The sequence below is a fragment of the Lepidothrix coronata genome, unplaced genomic scaffold (genome assembly GCF_001604755.1).
Source record: "Lepidothrix coronata isolate B3197 unplaced genomic scaffold, Lepidothrix_coronata-1.0 Scaffold45, whole genome shotgun sequence".
NCBI lineage: Eukaryota > Metazoa > Chordata > Aves > Passeriformes > Pipridae > Lepidothrix > Lepidothrix coronata.
In genome coordinates this window covers 4370337-4389800 of record NW_016690225.1, presented here as the reverse complement: position 1 = coordinate 4389800, position 19464 = coordinate 4370337, and the positions used below count along the sequence as shown (strand labels likewise).

General features: G+C 45.0%; 1 protein-coding gene across 2 annotated transcripts in view; it reads left to right on the top strand.

Moving 5' to 3' along the window:
- The first annotated feature begins 3717 nt into the window (after nt 1-3717).
- The window catches only part of ELOVL5 (ELOVL fatty acid elongase 5), a 40239-nt gene continuing 24492 nt past the window's right edge, over nt 3718-19464 (top strand). The window contains exon 1 of one of the 2 annotated variants that reach the window (XM_017814523.1): nt 3718-3766. The gene's annotated coding sequence lies outside the window, so the exon portion shown is untranslated. Of the gene's footprint in view, nt 3767-6865; nt 7009-19464 lie in introns of those variants that run through there. The other variant, XM_017814524.1, reaches the window with a different exon arrangement.

Here is a 19464-nt window from a genome sequence, read left to right as displayed (position 1 = left end):
GCCTGATTCTTTAGTTCACTGATTAAGAAGAACAGTAATCACATCCTACTTATCTCATTGATAAAGAGCATGGAGCTGCCACAGTCAACTTGGATGGATGCCAAGGCAAACCCAGGCAGAACTGAAAAATCCAGTTAAGATGACTGAGTGGCAAATGATGGTTATTTATTCTGTTCAATTTGTTAATTTATTTCTGGAAAAAATGGATTAATTTGTTTCTAATAAAAACAAGGACCTATTCATTACAGTAGGTAGGATTTCTAATAGATTTTTTAAAAAGAAGACAGATTTGGTAGCTCATCCCCAAAAGACCATTTGGGCTCACTTCCCTGGAACACACACTTCCTACCCCTTTATCCAGGCTGATTTCAAACACCATGCTGATGGGCCTTCTACTCCAAGATCTTTCGTCCTCCCAGTGCTGACTTTTCACCCTACTTTCAGTTGTTCCAGCTGTTCACCTCCTACTATACTCTCAAACACTAGCATCTAACCTCTTTCCTTTGATTACCATTGATTTAGTGAGGATAACCCTGTCTGCTGAGGTCTCTGTCACCTCTGCTGCTGCTGCCTAGACTGAGTCACTTAGAACTCAACTTGCCACAGTGCTGAGATTCTGCCTCTTCTCTCTCAAAAGGCAGGATTATAATAGTCATGAGACACAAGTAAAAATTAAATGCAAGATATAACTTATGTTACATCTGCCCTAGCAATCCTTCTGTCTAAATCTCTAATAATGTTTAATTTGTCCTTTTCTGAACCCCAGCCTCATTGATTGCACTCAGATAACAAGGTCTCTGAAGCCCATCCTGAGCAAATATACCAGCAGCAATTACATCAGTGCTCGGTTAATAGGTCAATGGCAATGTCTTCACTCCTGGCAAACCTGCAGGTGCTCCAAGAGGACAGGGCTGATGTTGGGACTGATCTGCAGCCCAAAATGACACTGGTCAGCTCCTATCCCTCGTTAAATGCTAAACGTTTAGTGCCAAAACATTTGGTATTGTTTGCTTAGTTGTCCCAAATGTGTAATTCTGAAATGACATTTCCCATTATGTGACCTTGCTTTTGTTCCCTTACTGATAACAGCATGAGCACTTTGGGGAGGCCAGGAAGTAGAAGAACCAGCAGCCCAGCAGGTGGGCAGGGTGTCTCATGCTGGAGCTGGGCTGGCAAGGCCAAAACTCCCCCCAGCCTCATCCTTTCCCCCATCATCAGCTGTGTCTTACCTCTCCAGTGCCAGCTGCTTGACACCCTGAGCATACAGAGCCTCACTAAAACCCCACCAATCAAGCGAGAAAAGCAAGCTCCACAATGAAGGGAGACACAGCAGATACGTACCAGCCTCTGGTGGGCTTGGGGCACACTCCCCTTACTGTGGGACATAGCATGGGGACCAGGAAGCAGCACATCCATCTCCCAAACAGGGTGCTGCTCACTCCTCACCTACTACCAGCCTTTCTCTGCCTACACTCCCTATGTCCTGCTCCATGCCCTTTTGCATCTTAAGTTCTTATTTTTTATGTTTAAACAGCCAGATTGAGTCTTAATTATTTAAGCACCTTCCAGATTTAGAAAGTCATTTTGGCTGTGAAAGAAACACTCAGTGCAATCATCTCTCATCAATAAACCATGCAAACAAATGTGTTGGGAAGGAACTTTATTTAACACATTGAAAAGTGTTTTAAATAAAGTGTGAAAGATGTGAAAAGACCTAATGTTTGTGATGTTTCAGTGAGGTCAGGCCATTTTAGCTCAAGTGAGAAAAAATGGAACTTGTCTCTTATTCCACTAATTTCACTAGGACCAAGATGGCTTGACTTCCAAAACAATCTTGGGCAAAAGGCTTCCAGAAAGGCAAACTCACTTGAGAGTTGTGTTGGTTTTCACAATTTTTTGCTGTTTTTTTTTTTCATAAAGTGTTAAAACACACAGGCAAGGACTGTTGTGAGTGCTCACACCTTACTGAAACCTGCTACAAAGCCTCAAATCACAGACACACAAGGCATACAGAGGTTTGGTTCTTCAGGGAAATGAAGATTTGTGTTTTAAAACAAAAAGGGAGGGGGGGAAAGCAGGCACAGCATCGCCAGTCGCTTGAGGGAGGGGATTGTCCCACTCTGCTCTGCGGCCTCACCTTGAATATTGTGTGCACTTCTGGTCATCACAATATAAGAAAGATATTAAGCTATTAGACAGTGTCCAAAGGAGGGCAACAAAGATGGTGAAGGGAGGGGAAGCTATATGAGGAGTGGCTGAGGTCACTTGGTCTGTTCAGCCTGGAGAAGAGGAGACTGAGGGGAGACCTCATTGCAATTACCACTTCCTCATGAGGGGAAGAGGAGGGGCGGGCACTGATCTCTTCTCAGGGGTAACCAGTGACAGAAGCCAAGGGAATGGCCTGAAGTTGTGTCAGGGGAGGTTTAGGTTGGAAATTATCCTCGATGTCTACTTAAGGAGCTTAAGGAAGATCATTTCTGATTCCACTGGGAAACACACTGTGTTATTGTGTTGCCCATTTCCAGCCCAGCATCACCTCTGGGGACTGTTTGCACACTGAGCTTTGACCAGGCGAGGTGAGGTGGCAATGCGCTGCTTCAGCTAAATGACCATGGGACCAGTGCATTACTGCTCCAAGAAGGGTACTGGACGTTGGGCTGGCATAGCTAGTCCTAATGGCTTCACCTTTGTGCCTGCCTTCTATAGCCATGAGAAAGCTTCAAGAAACCTTTTTTACTCCAACTTTCTAAAACTGCTAACTTCCCATGGAGTGCAGAAACTTGATCCTAAATAAACCCCATGCAAATTGCTGCTTGACTCCTCTTCTTTGCAAAGCAAAGCTGCTCTTTATTTATGTCACATTTTCATTTAATTAGCAAAGAGATGGAACAAACTCTTGGGGGTGGAAAAAATTAAAATGTCACCTTTTGCCATGAGAGAGGGAAAGAAACAGACTACTTTCTTCCTGTTGGCGACACTAATGCCAAGGCACCCTCGCTAATGCCCCATTAGGGCCTCTTGGAGGTAATGAAGTGTCTGGAGAGGGTGAACGGGACTATTCTGCCTTTGCTGAGCATCCCAGCCACTGGAGAGGAGCCAAAGAGGATGCTTTGACATTCCTTCCTCAGACATCCGACACTGTGGGGACAGGCTTAACGTACGCATGTAAATTACACAACAAAACTAGTGGGTTTATAATAGGACCAAATTAAAACCCTACCTAGTTACTGCAGCCAGAGCTTACATTTGAAAACGCTGTAACGCTGCAAAGCCCATTACTTCAAAACACAGGAAACACATCAACTGTTATCTGCCTGGGGCCTTTAATGTAGGCCTGCTGCTCACTCATTAGGATAGTCTTTAATTACACGGTCCCATATCGTTTTTCACAGGGGTCCCCTTGCCTCCATGGCCTGGGCTGGAAGCCCTCCCGGCCCGAGGGAACCGCTCGCTGTTCCATGCAAGGTCCCGACTTGTTGGACGGGACCCGAAGCCGGTCCCTAAGCGGCGGGAACCCCGCACGGAGCCGCTCCCGACCCTCCTCCCGCCGCCGCACTGGCTCCCGGCACCCGTGACGTCATAGCGCCCCCCGGCCGCCGCCCGTGCGCCCCCCGCGCCACTCTGACGTCACGGTCAGCCCACGGCCGCCCGGGGGCGGGACCCCCCGCCCCGCGCCCGCCCCGGACCCGGCCCCGCCCCCGCGGCGCCGCAGCGGGACAGACCGGCCGGTGCCGCCCGCCGCCCCCAGCGCCGCCGCCAGCGCCAGGTAGGGCCGCGTCCGCGGCGGCAGGGAGGGCAGCGCCGCGGCTCCCCGCCCCGCGGCGGGATGCGGCGCGGCCTCCCGGGCCCGCGGGAGGATGCGGAGGACGAGGGGGGCGGTGTCGGGTGGGGGCCGCGGCGGGCGGGGGGGTGCCGCTCCGCGGGGCGCGCAACAAGTGCGGCGGCAGCAGCGCCGGCGGAGCGGAGCGTGGGAGGGCTCGGCGGCCGGCGGGGAGCGGCGGGGCTGCGGCCGGGGACGGGGCGGCAGTGGCGGGCGGGCCGGGGGAGGGAGGGGACGGGGCGGCGGAAGGGCCGGGGCTCTCGCCGGGAGCGTCTTTCCCCCGGTGTAGTTCGACAGCATGATGCAATCCCGCATTGCCATGGATACTGCATCCCGGGCGGCGGCAGCGCCTTCCGCCGTGGCGGGGCACGGGGTGGGGAGAAATAACGGGCAGGAAGGGAGGAGACCCCGCACCTCAGCCCCCACCGTCGGCTGTGGGCCGCCTCCTCGGGGAGCTCGGGGAGGGCTGAGCGCTGCCACGGCTCCAGATAGAACGCCTGATCCGTTTTTTCCGGCGTGGCGGGTGTGCGAGGTGTGCATCCCGCAGCCCGGCCTCGCTGAGGGAGCCGCTGCCGGCGGGGGGAGCGGGCGGCGCGGAGCAGCCCGGCAGAGAGGGGCAGGGTGTCAGCGGAAGGGCTTGTCGGGCTCGGAAGGGAAGACTCCTTCTGCTTCTTCTTCCCTGAGCTCTTGCCCAGCGCCCCTGACCGCGTTGCTGGTTTAGGACTGGAGCCGCTGGCGCGGTGGTTCCCGGGTCTGTGTGTGGAATAGGGCACACGCCGCGCTAAACCCGCGCCGTGGAGACGTGCGGTGCTTCCGAAAGGTGCCGGCCCGTTTGAAAATCTAGATGCTTAAAGGGTAAAAGCATTACGAAATGAGCGGAAAATGAAGGGCAAGCGATAGAAATGTGTCAGTATGTCAGATGCCTGTGCGGGGACTTTCTTAAAAACTTTATGACTTTGCTTCTATCTTTTCCATCTCCTGGAAGCCCTCGGGCACTCGGAGCATTAGAAGTCGGCAGTGCCCGGGGTTATGCGAAGTATTGTCTTGGGCATTTGATAAGTGTTTTCTCCTTCCTTGCCTGCACTTGCTGCTTTTCTGCCCTCACTCCCTTCCCCTGATTCCCAAGGATGCAGCCGCTGAGGATCTGACTCCAGAGAGGTTTCCGGCAGTAATCTGTGCTCTGAGTCTGCAGACAAAAGGCCAGTTTTGCAGACCTGGGCAGGAATAGTAGCACCTTGGCTTGATCAGCAAAAAGGGCTCCTGGCAGATGACAAGAGGCGTTTCTCCCTCCGGCAGCTGGGTGCAGTGCCTGCTCCGTGTCCCAGCCACGGCTGAACGGCAGTGCCCCGTACGGCTCATTTGTATTCTCAGTGCTTTGGGTGATCTCTGATGCTGTGGGATTCAGTGCCATGGCAGAGCACTCGTGGCTGTGAGGAAAAACGCCAGCAAAGAGCTCAGCCGGCTGCCAGCGATGGTGAGGGAGAACAGGGCAGGGGCATGGCTGCAGTTGGGATGCTTCCGATCAGGAAGTCTGCGAAACCGCTCTGTGCAAATGGAAACACGCCCTGCAGCTGAAACCAGAGGAGGACAAGCGTGCAGGCGTCTCCCGTGGCGGCACAGCCTTTCGCCAGAGTTTTGGGCCAGGTTGCTTCCAGGGTGAGGTTATCTCTGCCAGAGCAGCTCCCTGCCTTAAACCGCCGGCTTAAATTATCGTCGGTGGCCGCGGCTGGGTGGAGGGTTTTGCAGTTGTGAAGTTGTTGTAGGTGCGGGCTGACAGTGCTGCTGCATCAATATTAATCTGCTAGCATAGAAGGAGGGGATTTATTTGGTTTTAATAAGAACTTGTGAATAACGCTGAGAAGCTTTGCGATATATTTAACCCTAAACCTTTCTTGTTCGTTCCATGTGGGCGCAGCCTGAGATTTTTCTTTGCTGTTAAAATACTCCATAGCTAGAGATAAGTACTGGTGCATTCTCACCTCTGCTAACAGCAGTGGAAGCTGTGTCAGGGAGAGTAAGCCTGTGGCACACGTGATCGTCTGATACTGTTGAGCAATAAAAGCTGGAGTTTTTTATGAAAGTATTCATGTATTTAGGTTGCACTAGACATAGTCTGTTTTCAGAGCAGCAAGTAGCCAAGGCATGTACTCTGCCTGGGGAGGTGGACTTGCAAGCACAGAGGGAGGATTTCGTGGGAAAACTTGTGGGACCTGGAGATGGCTAGGGTCAGCTGGGTGGGGGTCCCTCCTCAGCTTTCTGTGAACTGAGGAGCAAATAAAAAGGACCACTGTGCTGAGTTTGCTGAAGTTAAGAGTGGGTTTGCCCTTGAGGATGCTGCCAGTTGACATGGGTCGAGAGCACTAAAAGACATGCCTGAATTTTGCTTGATTTTACTGAATTTATTACAAGGCACACATTATATATGTCATATATGCTGGAAGCCCTGCTTTGTGCTTTTTATATTCTGCATTCAAATGCAACCAGAGAGAGCAGCAGCGAAATGAATATGCAGTGTGGCTTTGTCTTGCAAGCTGGGGAAGAGTCTGGCTGATGGTCTTCATGCCTCACTCTGCTTTTTAAAAAGCAATTGCACTTTTTGTGAGTTAGTGCCTCTTACATAGCAACAGCTGTTCAGATGAAGTATCTTTGACTAAAACTCGTGCGTACTTGGTACTTAAATACAGAGTCATTAATGCTACTTAGTTTATGTGCTGTCTGACCAGTCTCTGGGTTTACTTATTGCAGTATTTTTAGTAAGTTGATGTTCTTGCATTTCTCAGCAAATATTCTTCTTGTTACATTCCTTGTATTTTGTAGAGCCAGAATTGAAATAAAGTATTTTGAATTCTCTGGTCTCATCTCTTCTTTCCCTGTTAACCTTCTTTTTGTGTTGTTTACAAGAGGAATTAAAGAAGATAAACTTAACAGAACTAAAAAATGTAATTTGGAAATAATACTGTAAATCTGTCAGGCCTCTGAACAGTTCCTTTAATTGCTCATTCTTTTGTAACTTGCTAGGAGCAAGTTTTTGGAAATATGTCTGAAGACTCAGATTTTTGGGAATGATGGTGGAACTGACAGTATTTTAGGATTTCAGGCTGACCTGGTGCTTGAGTCCAGTGGCCACAGATGGAAAGCTCAGTGCTGAGCATGATCCAGAGCTGCCCCCTTGGGAAAGCATATTCTTTGTAAGTGACATTCAGTTGGTAATTGGTTAAATGTTCTCAAGTACTGAGCTGACCTCATTCCTTTACCTTCCTCATTTTTGGGGCAGTAAACATTGCAACATCAAAAGCTTCTGTTTCTGCTGAGCTCAGAAAAAAAAAGCCCATACAGAGCACAAGGTTAAAATGCTCGTCTTCTGCCTTCTGGTGGTTCTCAGCAGCCCTCACTCAGTGGCAGATAAAGCAAATCTCCCAGTCTGCATCCCTCCTGAGACAATTTTTTGGGAGAGGAACAGCAATTGCCTACAGTGCCTTGTTAAAACAGTTTCATGCCTCTGTGTACTGTTGTGCCCTCTGTCCCTCTTGGAGCTAGTGCTAAAAGAATGTCACCAAGGGATGTTCATGCAACAGGCAGGGCAGGAGCGGTGTGGTGGTGCAGGGCGGTGGGAGGGGGGGCTCAGCGCCGCTTTAGGTGTCACCTTGCCACCGGCATGGGAGGGGGCTTAGTCAGTGTTCTGGGTCTGGGGTTCCTGCCACAGCAGCAGGAAGACAGAGCTGCCATGCTGTGCACAGAGTTGTCTTCTGGGACAGGTCATGCCAGAAAGGCCCTTTTGGACTGGGAAAGCCTTTTGGAGCAATGGGGTTTATTCCAGATATGGAGGGTTTGTTCTCTGACTTCGAATGAAGAGAGACAGGGGTGCTTTTTCATTGCTGAAGAGCAGAGCCACAAATACCTCTACCTCTTATATCTTGGCATGTTGTTTTACTCCTGCGAGTGGCATGCTGTCTTAAAATGAGTTGCAAGCAAAATGTTGAATTCTCACAGCTACTAAAGCTTTACTTAGTGTTGGTCGCTTTTCATATAGTTTGTGAAGGCATGTATAGGTAATGATGCTGTTTACTATAAGCTCTACTGCATAACTGAACAACTTGTTTGTTTTGTCCTCTTAATCCTCTTTCTTTGCCTTCTTTCATTGCCATGTCTTGAACTGGTCATGTAGGGGTGAGATCTATGAAACTGTTCAGACATAGGAATACTTTGGGAGCGATTGCCTCAATTCTTTGCAGTAATGCTTTTGTTTTCTTCTTTTTATAGTGTACAAAATTAGGTTCTTCCAGGATGGAGCATAAGCTTTTTGAAGCTGTTTGACTACATAATAGGCTGAAGAAACTGATGCTTTCTGCATGACAGTCAGAGCACACTGCTCCATATGCATCCAGGCACTTCACAAAACTGACAATAATCCTTGTAATCTGTAGCTGTTTTGTCATAGTAATATAGTTGCTAATTTGTGATTCTTAAATGTGTTAAAAATGCAAAAGAACCCTGCAATCCAAACAGTTTATGCATGCTAGCATTGGAAATGCTTTTTCCTTTAAATGGAAGAACACCCACAAGGACAAATAAAAAGGGTAATCAATGAATTACATAGAAATTGGTTTGTTTAAAAACTTATTTCCAGGTCAGATTACTTTGCTATGACCTTTCCTAAGGCTGTTTAAATTTGGTAGTGCAGCAATACAAGGGCATTGCTTAGGCTGACATCCCTGCAGTTTGTAAGTGCTGACTGGTAAAAGTGATTTATACCTGGGTTCCTGAGGGCACTGAAACCTGTCCCCATTATCCAACAGAACAGCAGTTAGATCTCTGTTTGGTAAAGGTAATGCAAACAGTGATATGAATTGATTTTTTGATTGACAAATCAAATAAGTGCTACCTCTGATCTTACTGTGGAAATAACTTGTAGAGTTGTTGTTGACTGTGTACAGATCCTTAGATCTATTAATTGAAATTAATCTCCTGAAATTTATTGCCTTGATTTCTCTGTTTTGGTATTTAGGACACATTATCTTAGAAGGTAAATAAGAGCACAAGAGCAAACTTGTCTGAAGTATGTCCTCAGTAAATGCTTTCCTGCTATATTGGATGCGTTGGAGAATTACTTAATTTCCTTGGTGAAGTTAACTCGTGTGAAACACAAAGCCTTGTGCATTTAGAAAGCACAGGGCCAGTCAACTAAACTCCCTCACCAGGTGTAGAGATTTTAGAGATGCATGCTGCTAAGTGCAGTTGTTGCTTCTCCATGAACAAATGAATCACACTACCTGCACTGATCTCAGTGCTGAAAATTAAGAGTTGGCCTCAGCATCCCATTGCATCTGGGTATTTTTCATGCCCTTATTAAAGGATTATTAGAGGTTTTGCTTCATTAATGGTAACCTTGTTAATGACCTGCTCTACTGAGCAGGTAGAAATATAAAAACATTTCATGAACTTGTATTTATGCTCAAGTTGTCTGAATTTAATTGACCTCCATGTCAAAACATACTGAACATTTGCCTGCCAAGTGATGCTTTGGGCGATGACTAAATGTGCTGAGTTGCACTAACATTTACAGGAGATAAAACTTGGTTGTGCAAGGCTACAGCAAACATGGAATAAAACTTTTTTCTACATTTTCAAATTCTGCCCTGCTCTTTGATCTTCTCATAACTCTACCCCTTGAGACACTGGGTCAGTGATTTGAACAAAATGACTGTTCCTCTTCTGTTATGGCCTGAAAGCGCTCCTCTCCCTCTGTGACCTTGAGAAAACTGTTTCTCTTCCTGCCAGTTGCCTTTGCAGTCACTGGAGGGTAATTGCTTTCTTCCTATGTGCATGTTCAGGCTCCCTGCTGTAAAACATATGCTTGAGTTCAAAAAGGAAGTAGTCTTGATTTCAGGTAACACTCCAGCTTTTATGCTTGCTGATGGACCGTTTTCATTGGTGTCATCCTAAGGATGTTACTGGTGTTAAACAAAAACTAACAAGTATTAATTTGCAGAATAATGTGGTTTAGCTTATTAAACCAAGTAATACACCTCAAAATGTCTTATGGTCTTAGGCCATATGGTTAGTTAGTTAATTCATAAGCAGGCACATTTGCATTGCTGCCTTTTTTTCTTTTGTTCTTTTTTTCCCCCCTCCCTTTACCTTTATGCCTTCTTCCCTTGGATGCTGTACATTTAGGGTTTGGAGCAGATCATAAGTTGGTGGAGGAGCAGCTCCTCTCCCTCTGCTGTTAAAACCATGGTATCCATATTCAAATAGAGATCTTGAAGCTCTTAAAAACTAACAAAAGAAATCTACTCTCAAATTTGCCATTACTGTATCAATTGTCAGCATAGTGGTCCAAACATAGAGGTCTAGTTCTTGAGCTAGTCCTGTGTCCTCTTCTTTGCTTAAGTTGATGACTTGGGAAACTATAGGCCTTTATACCTTAATCTGTATAGGCTTCCCCTTAGATGTGCTATTTTTATGCACATAATTGAATCAGAAGGCTTCTGTTAACCTTTTCCTGAAGGAATATTTCCTGCTCTGAGGTTGATTTTAAAAATACTGGTATTTTGAATCATCATTTTGAGAATCGTCTCCTTGCCAAACAGTAGGGAGACCCTTTGACTTCAATAACAATAATTAAACCTTTAACCAGTTAGGAGGATGACATTCTCCAATGTTTAACATTGCCCTGCCCTTTAGAAAAAGAAACTTGAGAAAGCTTTTCGCTTGTTGAAGTTCAAGTGGCACATGTTACTTTGGGTGCAGGGCATGTGTGCTTACCAGAAAGCATCTACAGGTTCAGTTTATTCATGTGGCTACTTGCATGCTTTTGGGCAAGAACTCCTGTGGTGGCTGCAGGACAGTGTTGGTAGAGGCACACAGATTGGGATTTGCCTTTGAAGGACACGATGCTAGTTGTGCTTGCATTTTTATGTGTATATATTTGTAGACTGCAGGGTAGCACTTGGTTATGGTGAGTGTTTGGTTGTGGTTTGGTGGTTCATTTCTCTTTTGCAGTACTGGCATGGAGAGGTTGGTTTTAGCTGATCACAGACCCTGTGAATTGGTGCAAACCCTCAGCTGGTTGTCCTAAATTAGGGTCATGCGTTTATCCCTTGCATCACACACTTATCCCGCAGTTCACTCATGTACAGTGGCCTTTTGGTGTGTTATTAAGGTTTACATTAGTCTTGTGAGCTTGATTTATTGCATGCATGAAGCCTCATTAATGGAGAAAATACCTGCACTTGTAATGCGGTGCAGAATGTTCTTTTTTTATTAACATATGTGATATACTGTCAGAAAATAAGCTGCCAGTCCAGCAGGCCTTGTTACTTATGGATTTTTCTCTCCCTCTGTAACAGACCTAAGCAGAAAAGCCTCTTGCAAAAGATTTGAGCAGATTTTTTCATATTTTATTGAATTCTGGCTTATGTGCCACCCAGAAGGCACAGCTTAGATCATGGTTGCTACTGCAGCCCCCTGTTGCTCTGGCTGTAGAAGCAATGGCTGGGCTTGCCCAGTGCCAGCCACCAGACTCAGCTGTGGACTGGGAAGTTTTGGGTGAGTGTTGCAATAACCTTCTGCAAGAGGTTGAAATACAGTGTAAGGGCTAGAGGAAAACATGACTGCAAGGGAACAACCCCAGCAATATATGGGGTGGCAGACCCATTACATAGGGGCTGAGAGAGACAGCATCACGTCAGTCAGGAGTACTGCATTTGTCTGTTCAATTACAAATGAGGAGAAAACAGTAATAGTAATACAGGTAGTGACAGAAAGGCCACTGTGTTCCAGTGTAGATCATTGCCCTGAGTGCATGAGTTGCTGCTGCTGCCTCTACTTGTTTATAGGTAAAAATTGTGCATGGCCATAAAGCATTTTTATAGTCGATAATGTCAGACCACTTGTCATGTTAGTTTAAATAGTAGTAGCTCTCTGTCCTGGTTTCAGCTGGAATAGAGTTAATTTTCTTTCTAGTAGCTGGATACAGTGGTGTGTTTTGGATTTAGTATGAAAATAATGTTAACACACCGATGTTTTAGGTGTAGGAGTTACTCTAAATGCAGGACTTCTCAGTGTCCCATGCTCTGCCAGTGAGTGGGTACACAAGAAGCCAGGAGGGAGCACAGCCTGGACAGCTGACCTGAAGGAATATTCCATACCAGAGAGTATCATGCCCAGTACATGAACTGGGGGGAATTGGCTGGGAGGCTCTGATTGCTGCTTGGGGGACTGGCTCAGCATCAGTCAGAGGTTGGTTTCTTACTTGGGTTTTATTCCTCCCTCTCTCTTTCTGTTATCTTCGTTTCCATCATCGTTGTTAGTGGTGGTGGTGCTGTGGTGGTGCTGTGGTTTTTGTTGTTGTTTTGTTGTTGTGATGGTAATGATGAGGATGATTAACTTAAGAACAGTTTAATAAATGAACTAACCTCAACCCACAAGGCTTTACCTTTTTCTAGTTCTGTCCCCATCCCACCAGGTCTGCATAGGGGTGAGCAAGTGGCTGGAGGATATTAGTTGCCAGGTAGAGTCAAACCGTGGCACTCTGTCCTCTGGTTTTGCAGCCTTCATTAAGTTCCAAGTAATTCTCCAAAGGCCATACTTGATCCACCTTTACTTGATGGGTTCCCAGAAGCTCTAACTTCCCTACTTTTTTTTTTTAGCTCTTTCAAAACCGCCATCATCTCCCTTTGAAGCACACAAAGGCAGGCTGCAAGTCTGGCCATGCCTTGCAGAACAAATATAATATCCTTTGGTACTTCTTTGTATTGATTTCTTGTTCTATCACCACTGCTAAGTGGCTCACATTACGGTACAGAAAGGACTGCTAATGTTGTTTTCAGAGGGTTTTCTTGCATTTTTTTAAATCTTCTTAATTGACTCATTCCTTCTAAATTCAGTGCTGAACTTGTTTAGATCAAATATACAAATTTAAACTCAAGTTGAACAATTACAGAGCTGTAATGAATTTGAGTTTTGCAGACAATGTTTCTTGGTTTCACAAAACATATCAGGCTCACACAATGCACCAATGCAGGCATCAGTTGCATATAGCACAGTGCAATTTTCTAAGCGTTTGTGGAGTTTGACTTTGTGTCTTAAAATACACATTTACGAAGCTGGTAAAATACAGATTTGAGTCCTCAAGGATGTACTTGGTGAGAACACATGGATGTATCCAGGTTTTAACCACCATTTACGGTGTATGAAAAATGATCATGTTGGAGTGAGTGCTTTATTTACATCCTGTAGTGCTGTGTTGCCTCCAATATGGCCTTGGGAGGAGATGACTGTCTTTGAAGCTGCAGTGACAGGGGCTGTGAGTTGCCACTTGCATGTGTGAAGGAGCTTACAATGAAGTTAAGAAGTTTTCCACCCCTCTCCTCACTTTGTTTTTCCTTGCTGCTCCTTTTCACACTTTCATGTTTCTGTTTGCATCTATTTTTCAGGCTTTGCTTTTTAAAAATCTTACTCATCCAATGCCCTGGGAGGTTGTTTTGCAGAACAGAGGGGCAGGGATGGGTTTTGTCCTGAGCCAGTCAAGAAGCGCTAATCAGCCATTGGAGGCTCTTGACACCTCCTCTTCTTGCAGGCAGCATCATTGCCCTTCCCAATTCCCACCTAAGCTGTCAGTCCTTAATGTGAGAGAAGAATGTTAACAAAATCTGGGGGTTTGGTGGTTTGTTTTTATTTCTTCTCCTATTCCTCCACCACATACCAGTTCCTGTGTGGGGATTTGAGCTTGAGCATTTAGCTTCCCTGGTCCAGAATAACAGATCTCTTTAAATGAAGAGTTCCTTTGCTGCTGTTTATTTTGGAGATGACACATCTGTGTGGAGGGCTTGTATTACAGGGAGATAAAAACGTTGTGGAATAATCTGCAATCACTTGAATTGTCTTTGATACTTGAAAAATTGGTTCATGGAAGAGTTTTTTGCACAAAATCATGTTTTGCTTTTAGCATACAGTAGAAAAGAGCTGTGGTGGTGGTGGTGAGATTTCAGAGGAAAGCTTTCAGAGCTCTGCCAACATGAATAAGCAGTTTGACTGCCTGAAGCATTATTTTGTATCCTACACAATCTGTACAAAACATGTATGAAATAGGTGCATTCAGAATATAAAAGTTTGGGTTTACCTGCTAAGCAACTTTTAATATGTTGTCACCTTTATAATTATTGTGCACAGTCTTACTATAGAGGCTAAAGAGCTTGTCTTTTGCCTAGTGTTTAAAGAGTTGCTTTACAAGTGTACTGATGAAACACTTCTTAATTCTGTCCTATCTTTCTCTCCTGACAAAATATGAGCACTCATAAAATACACTCTAAGTTAGGTTTTCACTTTGCTGCAATTAACATAGTAATGGAAAAAGTTTTATTTTCCTTGTGTAAATCACTATCTAGTTTCATAGCAATGTGTTTTTCTCATAGAACAAATTTAATTAGAAGCTTTGGGAATTAAGTAAAAAATGTTCGGTATTATCAGAAAATCAAACTTCCTGTTGAAATTTGGTCTTGGACTGCTGTGCTCAAGATGTGTCTCAAATCACTAGTAAGGTTGTTGTTTGTTGTTTCTTACAGTGTAACATGCTGTAAGGCTGAGAATTAAAAGGGATTCTTCCCTCTGTCCTCAAGGCCCTCAACTGCAGGCTGGCCAGTGTGTAGTAAGAGTTTTTGGCTGTATTCACTGTCTGTTTAACTTTGTATTTAATCTTTTTCTGTGTATCTATTTTTGTTAGCTCTGTTTCTATTGGAATAGTTTTGCTTTGTTTAGACTTAATAAAACATTCATGTTGCCTTTTTTTTTTTGAAAAAGAACCCAATCTGTTGTTGATCTCTGTCTGTTGGGTCTCTCAATGGTTAACCTTCTTCTCTTGTTCCTTCTTCCTCTTTCCTTTTTACATCTGACCTGCCTTGATATTTCAGGGATGGAGGCTTTTTTTATTGTTTGCTCTTTACAGTGCAATAATCTACCAGTTCATGCTGCTACAATTACGTTTAAGAAATCTCTGTAAGTTAGCTTTGACATATGCTGTATGATCTTTTGTTATTTCATTTTATATTTTTTTCTGCAATTCTTGTACTTTTCACTAGTACCATTCCTTTATGTTAAATGATGCTTGTGCATTGCATTTTGTTTTGGCCTTTTCTTAATAGCTTTTTAGAATTCTGCTTTAAAGAGTCTACGTCTTCCTTCTTGTCTGCCTGTTTTATTTACCTTTCTTTTTGCTTCGGTTCCTTGCTGGGTGCAATACGATGACTTTGCTCAGCTTCAGTCAGGTAAGACCTCTTTGTCACCTACATGCCTGCCTTGTGCCATTGCTTCTCCTGTAGTAAATCAGGAGGTGGGATGGACCCAGCTGAAAGCTGATCTTCTTGCTTGGTTGGTTTCTTTTGGGCTGCCTCAATTTTTCCAGGTTCCCTCCACCCAGGCAGGGTGGAGAGTAGGGAAGGAATGAAAGCAGCAGTGTCAGATCCGTTCTTGGTTGCTCCTGGTCACCCCACACACCCTAGGTATGGTTTTATAGCTATGGACCAGGTTGAATGGAGAAGTTAGGGCAAGGGTGAGGTGATGTGGTGGCTGTTAGCCTGAGGGTTCCTGATGGGTGTGAGCAGACACCTCAACCGGAGTGAATAGGAAAAATGCCGGGTGGACGGAGATTATCTTTAGGAATGAGTAAATTGCTGCAGATGTTTAAGAGACTTTGCACAAGCAGCAGGGCAGAGGAGGCATATCTGATGCCGCCTTTTCCAGGGGACTGCTGCCCTGAGGAGGACTGGATAGCTGCAGGGTTGTGGAGGAAACCTGTTGCCTGCTGTTTGTGTGGATATTGGTTTATCCCTGTATTTAAAGCAGATATATTACATCAAATTACAGTACTGACCCTGCTTTTGCTCCAGTGCTTTTGAATGTATTAAACAAATGTAGTAAAACCTTCTGCACCTTGGTGCTGGAGCTGGGGGTTCAGTCTAGCTGTGTTTTTCCATGGAACAGATTTTAATGGCTGCAGAGTTTCCACTACACCATGAATTTGTTGCCTCTTATTGAAATAAGAGTGGCTAAACTTTGGAGGAAAGGGACTTATTTTCCTGGAATTCACTGTCTGACTTCTGCAGATAACTGAATCTTTTATGTTATGAGCTTGCAGAAAACAGTTTGGAAGTTACTGTTAATTAAGTTCTGCTGCTATTTAAAGTTCCTAGAAAGAATTTGTGATAAGATCATGTCAAGCTTTACCGTTACAGTATTTCCTTTTAATTGGTTGGTTGGTCTTTCTGCCCTTAAAACAAAAAGTAAAATATAATAAACTGCAGTACTTGCCTCCTGGAGCAGGGTCTTCTGATGAAGTGACATTTAGGAAAGTGCTGCCAAAATCAAACCACGGAAATGTACAGGCAGAAATACTTTCTTTTCTAATGACTCCAGGTGTCAGTCCTCTTTTTGGGGGGCCTTGTAACAGCAATAATTTGGCACCCCAATATTTGCTGATTCTTGGCAGAAACTGGTTTGGTGTGGGTCTGGTGCAGGCAACGATGTTCAGCTCCTCAGGACCCACCAGGCTTTTCAGCCCTGAGCTTCTGTAACAGAAATGCGGCTGCATGGTTTTGGCAACCATTTGTTTACAGATGTGCAAAGTGTTGTACAAGAAGGGAAAGGTGGAGGAGAATGATCTGCATCTGTAAGGAATCTCCTTTCTCATTGTTTTCTGTCCCTATGCCAGAACCTGATATCTTAACTTTCAATACTCCTTATAAGTCCTGGGCAGGAACAGGGTCAAAATCTTGCCTTACAGAGTGTTGACACCTTTATCCTTTGGAAAGGAGATTAGATTTTAAAGGCAGTTGATTTTCTGAATGATTTGTCTATTATTTCTACACTGTTTCAAAGGCAGGGGTGCCTACTGGCAGGGTTTTGTCCTGATCAGCATGATGCCATGGCATAACACTTGTACCTGAAGTAATTTTTTTTTTTTTTGTCTTAGTTCTCAGAATGGTGGGAAAAGGAACACTTTTTGTACCTATTTCTGTTTAAATTTAGCCATCATCAGGAGTAGTCAGCATGGATTCACCAAGGAAAAATCAAGCTTGACCAATCTGATAGCCTTCTATGATGACATGGCAAGATGGGTCGGTGAGGGGAGAGCAGTGGATGTTATCTACCTTGACTTCAGCAAGGCTTTTGACACTGTCTCCCATTACATCTTCATAGGTAAGCTCAGGAAATGTGAGTTAGAGGAATAGACAGTGAGGTGGATCAAGAACTGTATGAATGGCAGAGCTCAGAGGGTCGTGATCAGCGGAGTATAACCCAATAGGAGTCTTGTAGTCAGTGGCATTCCCCAGGGATCAGGGTCCAGTCTTATTCAATTTGTTTATTAACGACCTGGATGAAGGGTTAAAATGTACCCGCATCAACCTCAAGGACCTTGACAGACTGGAGAGTTGGGCAGAGGGAAACCTGATGAGGTTCAGCAAGGGCCAGTGTAGGGTACTGCACCTGGGGAGGAATAACCCCAGTTACCAGCATGAGTTGGGGGCTGACCTACTAGACAGCAGCTCTGGAGAGAAGGACCTGGGAGTTTTGGTGGATGAGACATTGTCCATGAGCTGGCAGTGTGCTCTTGCAGCCAGGAGAGCTAGTGGTATCCTGGAGTGCATCGGGAAGAGCACGGCCAGCAGGTCGAGGGAGGTGATCCTCACCCACTACTCTGCTGTAGTGAGGCTGCATCAGGAGTTCTGGGCTCCTCAGTACAAGAAAAACAAGGAACTGCTGGAGAGGGTCCAGCAGAGGCCACAGAAATGATGATGGGTCTGGAGCATCTCTCTTATGAGGAGAGACTGGGGGGAGCTCAGACAGTGTAGCCCAGAAAAGAGAAGACTGAGAGGGAATCTCACTAATACATATAAATAATTCAAAGGTGGGTGCCAAGAGGCTTGTGCCAGACTCTTTTCGATGGTGCCTAGCGACAGGATAAGAAACAATGGCCATAAACTAAAACACAAGAAATTTCACCTCAACATGAGGAAGAACTTCTTACATTGAGGATGGCAGAGCACTGGAACAGGCTGCCCAGGAGTCTCCCTTTCTGGAGATATTCAAAACCCACCTGGACGTGTTCCTGTGTAACCTGCTCTGGGTGATCCTGCCTTGGCAGGGGGGTTGGAGGATGCTCTCCAGAGGTCCCTTCCAACCCTAATGATTCTGTGATTCTGTTACTCATACTTGCCTGACTTTTGTTAGTATTGTTCACTGTGTATGATAGTACTGTCTGGCATGATGTTTAGTATCTTAAAATGGAGGCACCAAGTATTAGTACAGCTGCAGCCATACAGGATTAACTTGTCTCATGGGGGTACACCAGGAAAATAGAGAAGTTTCGAAATTGGCTTCTCATAGCATGGCTGGCCATATGACAAAACAGCAGCTAGGCAAGCACACGCATGTACAATTGTCAGTATGCATTTTTTCTTCCTTTAAGTAAAAGTGTAGAAATTCACTTCATTTTTATTGAAGAATGTAACTAACTCAGTGTATTACATGTAATTTTGTGTGTGTTAGGGCCCATCAGAGAATTTCACTCTCATAGCATTCCAGGTACCACTCCACACACTTTGGAAATACGAGTAAGTACACAAATAAATACTTAGCATACTGTTACTTTCCTGAGAGTGACATGTGTGCTTTTTCAGTGTGATCTGGTTTCCAGAACACAAGTGGTCCTTCAAAAGGTATCAGTTACCCACCTGAACACAGGGGTTGTAGTTTCACATCTTAGAAGGGCATCTTAATTAAGGTTTTATGTCGCTCTTCTGCCTGTACTAGTCAGATTTGCATGATGTAGCATTACCTTAGTGACTGTCACCCCCAGCTTTCATGATCTTCTTCTAATTTCTCCACTTTTTATTGGATTCATGTATCTAGTCAGCATGTGAACCCCAGATAACCTTTTTATAGCTTAACCTTGTTTACTGGATAGCTGCATGCAGGCATATTTTGCTTTGTACAGTGTTTCACACATGCAGAATTTTAAGTACTTTTTTGGATTAGATAGCAGACTGTCGTGTCAAGATACTAAATGCAAAGAAGATAACCAAGAATTATGTATCTGTCCTATACTTCCAGTTTTATTCTTGAGATGTTCCCTGAGTTCAGAGCTCAGTGCAGCAAGATTTTGGCAGAAGGAGGGGGCAAGCTGGTGACAAAGGCTCTCTCAGTGCTCAGATTCGGTGCCACAGCTACAGCATGTTGGAGGAAATGAGGGTTCATATGGAGGGACAGTCCCACTTGTAACTCTTTTTTTTTTCCTATTTCTCGCTTTTTAAGTTTTATTATGCAATTATGAGATGTGGGCATTTAAAGAAAGGGTAAATTGAAACTTACTGTCTTGAAGATACACAGTGCTCTTGAACTCTGCTGTTTGTAATGGTCATGCAAGGCAGGGCTTCTCCATCCCTTGGTCTTGCTGCTGTGTTCTCATCAGCTCTGTTGTTAGAAAATGCAGCCTTTTGACCAAGAAGGCTCATTAAAATAGGCTTTGGGGGCTGTAACTTTGTTTTACTCCTGTGGAAGTATAAAGCTGGTTTGAGTGAAGTACACAGACAGAGATTATAGGAGTCCCTTTATTAAAGGGGAGTAGAGTTTTTCAGACCTTCTTGCAG